The sequence below is a fragment of the Etheostoma spectabile genome, chromosome 12 (genome assembly GCF_008692095.1).
Source record: "Etheostoma spectabile isolate EspeVRDwgs_2016 chromosome 12, UIUC_Espe_1.0, whole genome shotgun sequence".
Taxonomy (NCBI): domain Eukaryota; kingdom Metazoa; phylum Chordata; class Actinopteri; order Perciformes; family Percidae; genus Etheostoma; species Etheostoma spectabile.
Window position 1 is genome coordinate 29,850,052 of NC_045744.1, and position 14,381 is coordinate 29,864,432.

Here is a 14,381-nt window from a genome sequence, read left to right on the forward strand (position 1 = left end):
AAAAAAAAAAAACAGGCACCATCTAATAACTGATGTTTTATGACTGTTGGCACTCCGAACCCCGTTTTTAAAATCAATTGTTAACCAGATTTAATGCAGAGTGTACAGAAACAACCCACAGTCTTACTAAACTGTTTTACATAGTGTCATTTGGTGATAAGCAGGGTAAATTAAAATCTTATAATCACAACGTAATAAGTAAGATCATTATCCTGCAATTAGACACCCCCTGAACCTCTTCACCTTTTAAAAATATGATTTAACGTTAGGTAGTTGACGGATTAACTAACGCTATAGCTCGCTAGCACTATATGCCGATTTACCTTATCATTGGTTTTGATAACAAGTCTTCAGCTTTATGTTCCCAGTTAAGGTTCCAATTCCATTTAAGATAGAAAAATAAAAACTAACCGATACAAGCAAAGTATGACTGAGGTGCAGCACTCGGTTACTGTTAGCTAGTTTGCATTAACGTTAAGGGATACTGGGTAACGTTCAATTAAACCTAACGTTAATGTTAGCTAATGTTACTGGCCTGTGTAACATTAATGTTATGGTTACCTAGTTAACTAGTCAGATTAGTACATTTATCTAGAGCATGGGTATTTTAATTTTAAATGAATGTGAAAAAGAGCGGCTAGCGCGAGGTGTTAGCCTGATCTTACGGCTTTAAAGTTACTTTAAACCTTGGCGGCCTCTAGCTCACCCAGTAAGAGCGTTCACCCTATTTTGGCTGCAGCGGCGCAGGTTCAAATCCGGCCTACTGCCCTTTGCTGCGTGTCATCCCCCCATCTCTCTCCCCCCTTCATGCCTACCCATTGTCTCTATGCAATAAAGGTAAAAAGTTACTTTAAACCATGACATGGCATAGCTAACTTACTAGCTAAGATATGGGGCGCCGTTTGTAAAGCAGCTCGTGCTGAAAATAACAGCAACATTTTGTCACATTTAGCTTTAAATAATGTTTAAAAAACTGGTATGAAATTTTGAGGGTCACTTTCTTGCACATTTACAACAATATTTGTCAACTTGGAAATATTTTAAATAGTTAACTCCAAATATTAAATGTTACACCTAAATGTTAAATGTTAAATCTATATGCTAAATCTAAATCTAAATGTTAAATCAAATCTAAATCTAAATGTTAAATTAAATATTAAATCTAAATCTAAATGTTAAATCTAAATCTAAATGTTAACTCTAAATATTAAATCTAAATCTAAATGTTAAATCTAAATCTAAATAAATTAAATGTAAATCTAAATATTAAATCTAAATTAATGTTAAATCTAATGTTAAATCTAAATGTTTTCGGTGAAACAAATATTTAGCTAATATGCAAATAATGTCGGTACCGAAGTACAAATAAGCTCGAGGAGGTCAGTGTATGTTATAGTGTCAAATAACGAATATAAATCCTCTCATCGGGAGAAATGGACTCTTGAACTTGGATAACCGTGAAAATAACTACCTAAAAAATAAACACAGTTGGGGGAAAACTGTATTTGAGAGTACTTTGGTTTTTAGTGTCACTTTTATGAATGGTGTGGGAATTATAGCCACTAAACCAGCCACGGGGGGCTCACTTTGACTGGTCTGTCACGTTCGCTTGCATTAAGGTCAGCAAGAGCTATCCCGCCCGCCCCGACAAGGCATGACAAGACACTGCGAAAATGTCTAACGAATCAGCGTTAGCCGAGAACATCGGCAGAGCCGTCCCGTGGCTGACAAACTTATTCAACAGAGGACAGCAACAGCCTCAGGGCCACCGCAGGCCAACTCGGTAATGCTGTTTTCCAAATCACGGAGCTAGCAACCCTGTTGTAAGGCTAACTTAACTAAAACGCTAAGGTAGTAGTGTGGGAAATAATACATGACTGAGGTGGTGATGAACAGGGCACTCAGGAACGGCCACGTAAAGCTGGCTTACAGTAATATAGAATAACCAAGACTAAATAAGAGTGTGTGTATGTGTGACATATACATTATGCTTTGCAGCTGGGTTACGCTAAGGATGGAAAGAACAGGCAGGGCTATCTTAGTCAGATATGCTACAGTGAGACGGGAGGAGGAGATGGTGAGGCCAAGGACACTGAAGTTCAGGACGGTCTGATAACTCAGAGACACGAACAACCAACTTAGAAGGGAGTGACAAGCTGTCTTGTGAAGTAAATGATAACTGAAAATAATAGACATGCCAAGAAGGGAGAGGCAGAGCAGGGTTGTAACCCAGCAACAGATAGCGACCATCAGGCCCACAAGGGGAACCAATATAACCCGAGCACAATATTGTCTAGTGCCTTTTGGGGACCTCTGTACTAGACAGTTCCATCAGGTCCGTGACAGTGTACTGCTCGGAAACGCATTTCATCTGTGACACAAGAATAAACGCTGTGTTAATACATCTGGAGTCAGTTGTCAGTTATAGAAGGATTTCTCCACACAATTTGGGACCCGGACGTGACAAACGTAATTGGACAGGAGAACCAACTGGACCTTGGCATTGTGTCCACGGTCCGGTTCAGCTCAGCCACCGGACTGACATCCCGCAGCCGTGAAGGGGACTGGAGCGGCGATACTGCGACTCGTTGGTGTGATCACTGAGAGATCTCAACAAAAAAGGTAGCAGAAGCCTGTTTAAAATCAAAATTCTGTATTGGCTGAAAACTAAATTGATGTGATACATTCAACTGTCGTAGTGTTGTTTTAAGCGAAATGTATTGATGAATGTGCTGTAATTAAAGGGTATAAACAGATGAAATGTTGGGGCATGTGATGTGATTAAACAGAGAAAAACACTAGAGAGTTGTAAGAGAATTGTTGAAATACGGGTGGCGGTAGGCGAGGAAAAGGGACAAATTCAGAGGAAACTACGTCCAGATGGTTGACGATGGTAGGGAAGCTAAGCACAGATAGTTCAGGATGAGTGATTGTGAATTGCCACCCTTGTTCTGTGTGAACATCCTGAAAAAGAGTTGCAGTTAACAGATGTCATTGTAATTTACGAGTCCACCGCGAGTGTATTTGTGCGAGGATGTGAGAGGGCTTTTTAGTGTTTAAAGATTATAGAGATGTACATAAAAAGTCTAGATGGAGTCTTAATGAAAAAGTTGTTCGTTGTTGCATGGTGATTTGTTGTGGTTTGGCTTGTGGATTTTTCTCATGCTATTTGTTGTAAAATGACGACCCCTATGGTAAAGTGTAGTAGGGGTGCAGTGAAAAAGTATGGCAGTAAAGGAGAGGAGAAAGTAGCAAAAGAGATTGTGAGAATGGGAGAGAGGAGGATGGTTGAGGGAGAAGGGGCGCCGTCCGAGAGAAAGTGAATGAAAGTGAAGTATGAAAAAAGTAAGTTGAGTATGCGGAGGCAGGCAGAGGAGGAGAAACGAAAGAAAATGGTTTAAATGACTAAACCAAAGCAGAAGGAGTATGAAGCGCAGAAAGAGAAATATGGGGTGGGTGAAATGACAAATGCAATACAGAAAACATTGGGATGACAAACAAGATGACAAAAGTTCACCAAAAACTGAGACAGAAGCTGAACAGAAAAGAAAAAACCGTTAGCGGCAGAGAAAACCCCGCTGCCCGCTGAGGCGCCCCCGCCAACAAACCCTTTTTATCCAGATAGAACCTAAGAATTCCGCTCCACCGCCGCGCGTATACAGGTTCAACGGCATCAAAAAACCACAGTCCAAGCCCCAGTGGTAACTGCCATTTACAGCCAATGCATACAAATGAGACGTACAAAGGACCCATTGATACCGGCATTAGGGGCCGCGTACAGGATTTAGAATGTTATCAAATTAATGGTACAGTCAGCGCCCAGGGGAGCAGCAGCGGCTCCACACAAACAGCGGGACTACCCAGTCCCAGCCGGCCCAAGCAAAGCTATGACCCATATTCAGCGTTCTTTTGCCAACAAAATCCAGAGCATTTTCACATGTCAGTAAAAGGACCCAGTACCCTCACCATAGTACCCCCAAGATCAGGAAGTAAGGAAGAATAGCGAACAGTCAGACAGCAGCAGGGAAAGTGAGCAAACAGACAGAAGCTCCAGCTCTAGGGAAAGGACTAAAAACGACAAAACGCAGGCCCAGAACAGATCACAAAGTCCTCAGACGTTTTGTAGCAGGCACATTTAAAGGTAAATTTACCAACGAGGACCCTGACGAAGTTATGCTGCGAAGATAACTAGAATAAGGGAAAAAACTTAACAAAGAGTTCAGAGAGATAAAAAAGCAGCAAGAGCAGCTGCGTCAACAGTAAATGAGCTCAGTGAGGGAGGCAGACGCGCCAACACCCAGAGGCGGGGCTACAATGCCCACTCCGCCCAGTAGGAGGAGGAGGAGGATGTTGATGTACACCCCTTACAGTTTTGGTGACTTAGATGCTCTGTGGTGCAAAACTCCCTCCCGACAGGAGGGGCTGAGCATTTCCTCACAGTTTCATAGTCTTAAGCAGAGTGCAGCTGTGTTTTGGGAGATCTCAGAGCAGTATTGGGTAGAGTAATGGGAGCAGATGAAGCTAGTGTGCCCTCACCAGAGGGGGAGCTGGACCACTGTTCCCGCATATCAGTGCCTGCATCAGCAGTAACCCCCTGGCATTTGGGCCTGAGCTGCACCGCATGTATCCCACATTGGGGATCATGCAGCATGGCATGATTTAAAAAGACTAAGTGATGAAAATTTGATGCCATGCAGATAGAGCAAAAAAGATTTGGCAGCGTGCTATGAGGGAACGTGGGACCAGTCCGCCGCCACAGTGGCGCTGTTCCGCCATGGGTTAGGGGGATTACCCACAGCAGTTCAGACACAGTTAGGAGGAGTAGTAGGCCTGCAAACAAGACGATGCAACATGGGGCGAGAATGTGCGTCATTCTGTCAAAAACACCAAAAAGGAGCAGAGCAACAAGAAGATGAATTAAAAAGACTACAAACTAAATGTTAAGAAACAACTGGAAGAATTAAAACAAGCCCAAGCCCAGCAAAGCTAACAAATGACAGTCTCACAGAACCCCCAACAGTCGAAGCCCCCACAGTTGCAGACATGCTGTCTTTTCTGGCCTACAGGATACAGCCGCTACATATCCCTGACTATACCAACAGAACTCATCGCTGTCTCACCGCCCCCCTCCATGGACAACAGAGGCCGAGGCCGCCTTCTCTGACCTCAAAAGGAACCTAGCAAGGGCAGAGACACTCACATCCCCAGATACTCACTCCCATTTTCATATGGATGTTTCTGAAACAATGGCTTTCTCATGCCATTTATCGAAAAAAAGGGGAGACGATGGCAGTGGCAGCGGAGCGGCGCACAAAAGACAAAGATGTGGATATGGAGGTCTCATAAGGAAAGATAGCAGCATCAGCCGAGATGTGTGAGAATGTTGCTACCTGAGGCACAACGACAACAACACTGAAGGAAGAAGAAAAACAGACTCTCCTGAATCTGTCTGAGCTGTGGTGGCACCCAATTGAGGGGACATGGTGATAATTTTGTCAGGAATGCAGGGTGTGTGGAGAGCAAATGTTCAGAAACCATACACCACACTAAAAGGAGCGTACCCAGTCCCCCAGCTTGTTTTCAAGATATCAGTATAGGATTATACGATACGGGGCAGAAAAGTGGTAGGGGGAAAAAGGTATCTTCTGGTGATGGTAGACAGGTTTCTAGGGGGGTAGAAGCCATTCCCACCGAGGAAAAAAGAGGACGCAAAAAACAGTGGTGAAATGGTCTCAAAATGAACTCATCCGAGTATGGGTCCCCAGGCGATAAGGTCAGATAATGGCACACATTTAACAACAAACTACTAAGAGAGTAGTAGAACAGGCTGGAATCACTCATGCTTCGGATCAGTTTTCATCACCAGTCACAGGGAAGGGTGGAAAGAGCAAACAGACATTGAAGGCTAAGATAGCTAAGGCATGTGCAGGAAGCAAGTTAACATGGGTATAGAAGCGCTCCCATTGGCCCTCAGTGCATGAGGTCCTCAGAAGGACGCAGAAAACACTTTGACCCCACACGAAAATAATGACAGGGAGAAAAATGCCAGGACCTCCATAGATGGAGGCCACATCCAATGTTAGATTTCAGCAAATAGAAATGACAGACTTATGAAAAACTAACATCTCTGGTTTCAGCCCTTTCTACGCAGTCCAGTTGGCGAACAGGAAACCGCAGGAGGAAGCAACACTACCTGTCAAGGTAGGCGACTGGGTCAGGGTCAAAGTTCACAAGAGGAGGGGACTGACCCCAGGTGGGGTCCGGGCCGTAGAGGTGGGGGAGGTTACTTCAACACTCGGTCCAGGTTAAAGGTAAAAAGGAGCACCTTGGCACCACCTGACACATTGTGCCCCAGCCGCACCTCTAGCCGCCATTGGCAGAAATTAGAAAGCAATCCAAAATGTATAGATGGAAGAGATGTTTTGGCGGGGAACAGCCCCGCGTAGTACACCATAACTTGGAAGGCAATGGGGTTTGGGAAAAAGACAACAGTTGTCCTAGCAGTAGTAGTAGTAGTGGGAGTTGGCAGCGTTAATGTGGGTTGGAACATGCGTATGGGGACCGAGCCACAAAGAACAATAACCGGTAGTGTCCAAACACCTCTCAGAACAAAGGAAATGAAACTAGACGAGAGAGAAGAAGAGCAGTTTGGGCAGTAGTGAAGCAACACACTAAGGGCCCATCCCCAAGGTGCGGTGCCAGATGACTCTCCCCTATGTGGAGACTCAACCACGTCATTTACCTTTGATGTTGTGTCAGGCTTATAGACGCGCGGGGGAATATAGTTTCTACAAAAACACAGATGTGTACATCTGTGACGACTATCAAAGGTAGAGGACTGTGAAAGGAGCGCTTCCGGACAGTGAAAGTAGTCTCTGTAACAGCTGGTATGACGCGGGTTGGACCAGGAGGGTGGAAAACCATGGGCGAGGTTGACAGACAAAAGAGATTGGGGGTACAACAAGATGAATGGGAGATATTATCTATACAGCGGGACTATAGTTCAGACCCCACGAAAAATCCCATAAACCCTGTCAGTAAATAGAGCAATTGGGAGCAGGAACGGTCAGGATGTGTGGATGTTAGCATAGGTGTAGGATAGCAGGAAGTGACCAGATAACCCCCCTGCAGATAAATATTTGGATCCACTCACGCACACACAGAATGACACTGACATGGCAGAGACTACAGTAAAACCCCCTTGAAGGAGGAAGACGTAATAGTGCAGGACTTCTCTAAAATGAGGGTGGAGATGTGTTAGAGTTATCCGCAGGTGCAGGCCAGGACAATTTAGGATCAGGTGGCTAATACAAGAATGCCAAAGAACAACACATGGAAGGGTGCGTGGCCTGTGGCCACAGCTAGACCCAGTCATGTTCACTAACCCGGCCCCGTTGTTTCCTAATGAGGACCCCCGCAGAGTAGAATGCATGTTGAACTCACACACTCTAAGACAGCTTCCGCAATTGTACTACCTAGCATCCTCTTTCCCAGCGCTTGAAAAAAAACAGGGTACTTTACCGCCATAAAGGGGGAGGGTGCAAGATATCACTGTTTCAATCACCGGATCAGCAAGCCCACATCAAAACTAGGTGATATACCCCCAGACTGGTGCAACACAACTGTACAAAACAAAACAGCCCTCGCCAGTGGCTAGAATAGGACTATTCTACTATGTGGTGGTCTTAGGTGGTACTACCAGATAAAGTTCCCAAATCAAACGTCAGGAGTTTGTGGATGGTTAGATTAGCTATGCCCATATCTTTGGTGGGGTAGAGTCAACTCCCAACCATAAGGCTGTGCAAATGACCGTAAAGAGAAGGCGCAGGGCCCGTAGTATGCAAGGCCCGCTTTTGATCCATGGGCGGGAACCCCAACCTATATAGACAGCATAGGAGTTCCTAGGGGTGTCACGAAGAATACAAATTGGCAGATCAAATAGCCGCAGGATTTGAGAAATACCACTGCTTTCAGCCATCTTCCCCGTCACTCCCAGCAAAATGTAGATAGGATAAATTTTGTGCATTATAATGTTTTACGCTTGAGCAATGCACTAGGGATGCCATCGAGGCTGGCGAGCAGACGGCCCCAACGTCCCTCATGGCGCTCAGAATAGGATGGCGCGTGGACATGCTGTTGGCTGAAAAAAGGAGGAGTCTGTTCCATGTTCGGAGAGATTGCTGTACGGTCTCCCTAAAAACACTGCCGGATGGGAAGGTCACAGGGCTTTGAACCAACTTCGAGCCCTTTCCAGGAGATGCATGACGCCTCGTGATCAATCCATTGGAGGGGTGGATGACAACCTTTTTGCAAATGGAAGAATCTTATCACTGCTTGTTTGACATCTATTGCTGTTTTCTCGCTATTTAGTTACCTGTGGGTGTTGCTGTGTTGCCCTGCTGCGGACCATGTATCCGGCTCATCACCACTGCTGTCCAAAGAAAAAGCGCCGCTCCCTTTCGCTGGGATGCTGCCATTACTCACCATGCTGAGGCAGGGAGGACGTTGAGGCACTGCAGTTAGTTGTAAAAGGTGTTCGCACCTAGTAGGTGCGAAAAGGGGAATTTGTGGGAAAATTTATTATTATTATTTAGGTAGTTATTTCACGGTTATCCAAGTTCAAGGTCCATATCTCCGATGAGAGGATTATATTCGTTATTGACACTTAAACATACACTGACCTCCTCGAGCTTTTATTTTGGTACTTCGGTTACGACATTAATTTGCATATTAGCTAAATATTTAGTTTCACCCGAAAAAAATAGATTTAGATTTGAGATTTAACATTTAGATTAGATTTAACATTTAGATTTAGATTAATATTTAGAGTTAACATTTATAGATTTAGATTACATTAATTAGATTTAAATTTAGATTTAACATTTAGACTTTAGATGTAAATTAGATTTAGATTTAATTTAATACATTTAGGATTAGATTTAACATTTAGAGATTTAACATTTAGATTTAAACATTTAGATTTAGATTTAGCATATAGATTTAACATTTAGGTGTAACATTTAATATTTGGATGTACACTATTTAAAATATTCAAGTTGAAAAATATTGTTGTAAATGTGCAAGAAAGTGACCCTCAAAATTTCATACCAGTTTTTTAAACATTATTTAAAGCTAAATGTGACAAAATGTTGCTGTCATTTTCAGCACGAGCCGCTTTACAAACGGCGCCCCATACTAAGACATCTTATAATTTGTCAGATGAACACCAACTTCCACAAGTAAAAATGTCTAAATATTTGTATTAAAGTTAGCTACGTAAAGATGAAATAGAGCTTACCATGGGACTCGACAGCAGCAACAAAGCAGTCTCCATCCTAACCCTTTGTAGACTGGCAATTTTTTTCTTTCCTTTGTGGACTGTGGCGTGAATATGTTGCTGGGCGGAATTCAGATTTACTGTCCATCACATTAATAGTGTGTGAGACATTCAGACGCTCAATGAACAATGCTTTCAAATGACCCGCGAACAACTTAGGAACTTGTAGGCCTAATACATCTAACAGACATAGTCAATACATTGCTGCAACGTATTGCTAGATTTCCATCAAAATAAGATGTCCAGACACTCAATATACAATGCTTCCAAATGACCTGCAAACAACTGAGGAACTTGTAATACATCTAACCAACAAAGTTAATACGTTGCTGCAATGGATAGACTCCCATCATAATAACACGTCCAGGTGCTCAATAAACGATGCTTCCAAATGACCTGAGATCAATTGTAGATGAAGCAATCTTTTGCATACGTTGTGGCAATATATGTGTGCTTACTGGGTATGTATGTTTAATGTGTGCTTCAGATTGAGGTTGATATTGTTATGGTGGCCGTGAGTATTTCTTTATTTAGTATTTTTCTTTCTGAGTTTTCTGTTGGCCTGCCCTGTGTGTCCCTGCTGTTTTCTATTTTTATTACTCTCCCTCCTGCTGAAGCAAGCTGCACTCACACCTGAGTCTCATCCACAATCACCTGTTCCCACCGCTCACACCTGCCTTTCATCTCTAATCGTCAACCCTGGCTCTTCAAACCATCCTTGCTTAATCGTTGCTCCAGTCACGCTGGTGAAACTTGCTACAAGCTTAGTCGTCAAGCATTTTGTGTCTCTGTGTTTCATGTTACTTACCTCTTTTTGTTTTCTTCCCCCCAGTCATCACCACTACTCCCGTTTCCAGTCAGCTGGCTTCTCCTCTCAGTCCCCCTCTAACGTTGTCCTGCTTCAGTCTGTCTCTCAGCTCCAGTGTCTCCTCCTTGGCTCCATGCTCCCGGCTCTCCCACACGTGTCTTCACTCCCCGAGACTTCCTCAGCCTCCCGTTCGCTGCGTCCCGTTCCCTGGTGTCTGCATCGCCACTTCCCTTCTCCCTCATTAAAAAATAAATCTTTTTATTTTTGGTGAGCCATGCATATGAGTCCTTCTGTTCTTCCCACAAGTTATTGCAATTCAGAATGTAAAAAAAAAAGTAATAAGTAATATGGTACTTAAATGCACTTAAAGTTTATTTTTTTGAGAGATATAATAAACAAAGAAGGCAATACAAATGTTGCTTTTTAGAAAATTAAACCAAACTATTGTATATTATTGCTCTTCGATATAACTAAAGTACTTATTTTCTGATTACTCAATCAATAGAATAATCAGTAGAAAACTCAATTGCTAAAATAATCAATCGCTACAGCCCTATTTTCAACAGAACAAGAAAACCTATACATTCTTTCATATTAGTCTAGAATTTAACTAGCATTTTTTTTTTTTAAAGGTGCTCTAAGCGATGTCACTTTTGTTAGGCTACAACATTTTTTGTCACATACAGCAAACCAACTGCAGTGTGCTGGTCCAGCACTGGCAGCCCACTCACTGTGACATCTCAACCTGTTCTCACTCTGAACGCGTAAAATAGGGACGTCTGGATAGTGGCTGTCAGCGTCTGATGCGACGAAAAAGACATCCTTTGGCGTGTGTGTAGAACGTACCGGGGAGAGAATCAATTAGACGTGGTTTAACAAGTGGTTTGTGTCACGAGTGTCCTTAACCGTCCCATTATTGCTGTGTGTCAAGGAAGCTGTTTTCTTCTTTAACCAACCCATTATTCCCGCGTGTCACGGTACCGTAAGCCCACACACGACCTTTCCCTAAGTCCAACCGTCCGTATTTTACGAGATGGGAGTGAGAATTTGTTGGACATCTCTTTTTTGTGCATAAATGGGTCCTGAGCATGTGCGTGTATTTCAGGCCTATGTGTAGTAGGGGCGAGCTAGCCTCCATTTTGTTTGACAATAGGCTTGTTCAAGATGAGGTCTACGCAGAATCGATCAACCGGCAATCACCGCCCGATGCATGCTGGTTAGATTTGTGTCCAACTTGATCCTAACTTGCTCTGACATCATGCACACGTGGGCAACGATAACCTCACGAGAGCAAGGCGGTTGAAGTTCTGAGACACAGATAGGGCAGTTGCTTTTCACCGATCGCAAGACCCAGGCGTACTCGGCGCATGGTGGGAAATGTCGGCCTCTCAGCTGATTTAACAGCTGATTGGTTCAAAATCAACTCAATATGAAGTTTTAAACTTTTTACTGAACAGGATGTGATTACTTTTTGACAATGCAGGAGCTGATACGTTTGATTCAACATTAAGAAGGTAAGGTAAAGTGCTTTGTGCTAACATTGTATTTTCTTTGTTTAGCTAAGCTAAGCTAAAAAGCCAGCGGAGCTTGTTAGCAAGATGGTCGGAAAATTAGCAATTTCTTTTTAAAGTTACTAATGGACCATTTTTCTTTACTTTTAATACTTTGACTATATTTTCCTGATGATACTCACATACGTTTACTGAAGTAACAATTTCAATGCAGGATTTTTGATGTAACAAGAGCATTATGGTGGTAACAGTGTGGTAAACGCACTCCAGTTAAGGGTCTGACTACTCTTTACAACACTGTTATTCAGTTGCTGTGCCTCAACTCATGCAGATCTGTAAGTAATGTTACACATTTTATTTTGAGTGCAAACACATATAGACCTATGTAAGTATCTATCCATCCATCCATCCATCCATCCATCTTCGACCGCTTATCGGGTCGCGGGGGCAGCAGCTCCAGTAGGGGACCCCAAACTTCCCTTTCCCGAGCCACATCAACCAGCTCCGACTGGGGGATCCCGGGCTTTCCCAGCCCGGTTGGAGTATAATCTCTCCACCTAGTCCTAGGTCTTCCCCGGGGCCTCCTCCCAGTTGGACGTGCCTGGAACACCTCCTAGGGAGCGCCCAGGAGGCATCCTTACCAGATGCCCAACCACCTCAACTGGCTCCTTTCGACGCGAAGGACAGGCGGCTCTACTCCGAGCTCCCTCGGATGATCTGTGCTTCTCACCTATCTCTAAGGGAGACGCCAGCCACCCTCCTGAGAAAACCCATTTCGGCCGTTGTACCCTGGATCCGTTCTTTCGGTCATGACCCAGCCTTCATGACCATAGTGAGGGTAGGAACGAAAATTGCCGGTAGATCGAGAGCTTCGCCTTCTGGCTCAGCTCCCTTTTCGTCACACACGGGCGATAAACAGAATGTAATACCGCACCGCTGCTCCGATTCTCCGACCAATCTCACGCTCCATAGTCCCCTCACTCGCAAACAGACCCCAAGGTACTTAAACTCCTTCACTTGGGTAGGACTACACTCCCTACCCGAAGAAGCACTCCATCGGTTTCCTGCTGAGAACCATGGCTCAGTTTTGAGGTGCTGATCCTCATCCAGCTGCTTCACACTCAGCTGCGAACCGATCCAGTGAGTTCTGAGGGTCACACCGATGATGCCATCAGGACCACATCATCTCAAAGCAGCGATGGATCCTAAGCCCACCAAACTGCAACCCTCCCCCCGCCCCGACTACGCCTCGATATCCTGTCCATAAATATTATAAACAGGATTGGGTGACAAAGCGCAGCCCTGGCGAGGCCACCCTCACCTGGAACGAGTCCGACTTACTGCCGGAACCCGACACAGCTCTCGCTTTGGTCATACAGAGTTGGATGCCCTAAGAAGGACCCCCTCACTCCCAGCTCCTCCAGATCCTTGCGAGAGTAAAGATCTGATCCGTTGTTCCACGACCAGGACGGAATCCGCATTGTTCCTCTTCAATCCAGGTTCGACTATCGGCCGAACCCTCCTTTCCAGCACCTTGGAGTAGACTTTACCAGGAGGCTGAGAAGTGTGATACCCCTGTAATTGGCCACACCCCTCTGGTCCCCTTTTTTTGAAGAGGGAACCACCACCCCGGTCTGCCACTCCTTGCACTGTCCCAGACTTCCACGCAATGTTAAAGAGGCGTGTCAACCAAGACAGCCCCTCCACACCCAAGCTTTCAGCATTTCTGGACGGATCTCATCAATCCCTGGGGCTTTGCCGCTGTTGATTACCAGATCTAACGGTAGCGCTCCACTCCCGCACAGTTCCCGCTCCTTCCCCCACAGTAAGGTGACGTTCCACGTCCCCAGAGCCAGCCTCTGCCACCCGGGTCTGGTCCGTCTAGGCCCCTGACCTTCACCGCCACCCATATGGCAGCGCACCCGACCCCAGCGGTTCCTCCCACAGGTGGTAGGCCCCATGGGATGAGGAGATGGGGTGTCCACGTAGCTTCTTCGGGCTGTGCCACTACCGGGCTCCGTGGCAACCCCGGCCCCAGCGCCTCTGCTCCCGCGCCTGGGCTTTCTCCAACGGGGGCCCCGGGCCTCCTCCGGGCAAGGTCACTCCCTCTCTACCTCGATCTTTCATGGGGTTTTTGAAGGGTTTATGTAAGTATCTAAATTTTATAAAAACTTAATTCCATTTTTGGGAATTCTTATTCCCAAAATAATTAATCCTCCCCTTCACTACCTTGGCCTTAGTGACCCTTTTCCCCTTTACGTGTATTTTGACATAGAACGGCAGCTTTACCATTTCCCTCTGAAGAGAGGTTCAAAGGTCCTTCTTAATGTTAAATACCTGTCTCCCCACCCCCCAATCAATAGTTTTAACATTCCCTCCACCTCAATTGTCCCCAAAGCACTGACGACGAGCACGCTGCCGGTCTCCTGTAGGGAAGATATAAACCTTTGTTAACACAGGGAAAACAACCAACATCTTTTAAAACACCTATTTATGCAATACATTCATCATGTAAGGACCGGGCAATCACAATGCCCGAGATCTGAGATTTTTACATCACTTTTATTGGAACAAGGTAAACATCTTAAAACATACATAACATATGAGAAGTAATATATATATATATATATAACTGACTATGCTTTTCTTGTCAACATACTGATATCTATAAATTTGTTTAAATTAAGTTATATATTATTATTATTATATTTCAAAAAGTAATAAC

General features: G+C 44.5%; 1 long non-coding RNA gene across 1 annotated transcript in view; it reads right to left on the minus strand.

Annotated features, from left to right (window-relative positions):
• LOC116699190 (uncharacterized) overlaps nucleotides 1-5,815 on the minus strand; it is an 18,067-nt gene extending 12,252 nt beyond the window's left edge. The window contains exon 1 of the long non-coding RNA XR_004334389.1: nucleotides 5,805-5,815. This is a non-coding gene — a long non-coding RNA (uncharacterized LOC116699190). The remainder of the gene's footprint in view (nucleotides 1-5,804) is intronic.
• Nucleotides 5,816-14,381: the final 8,566 nt, after the last annotated feature.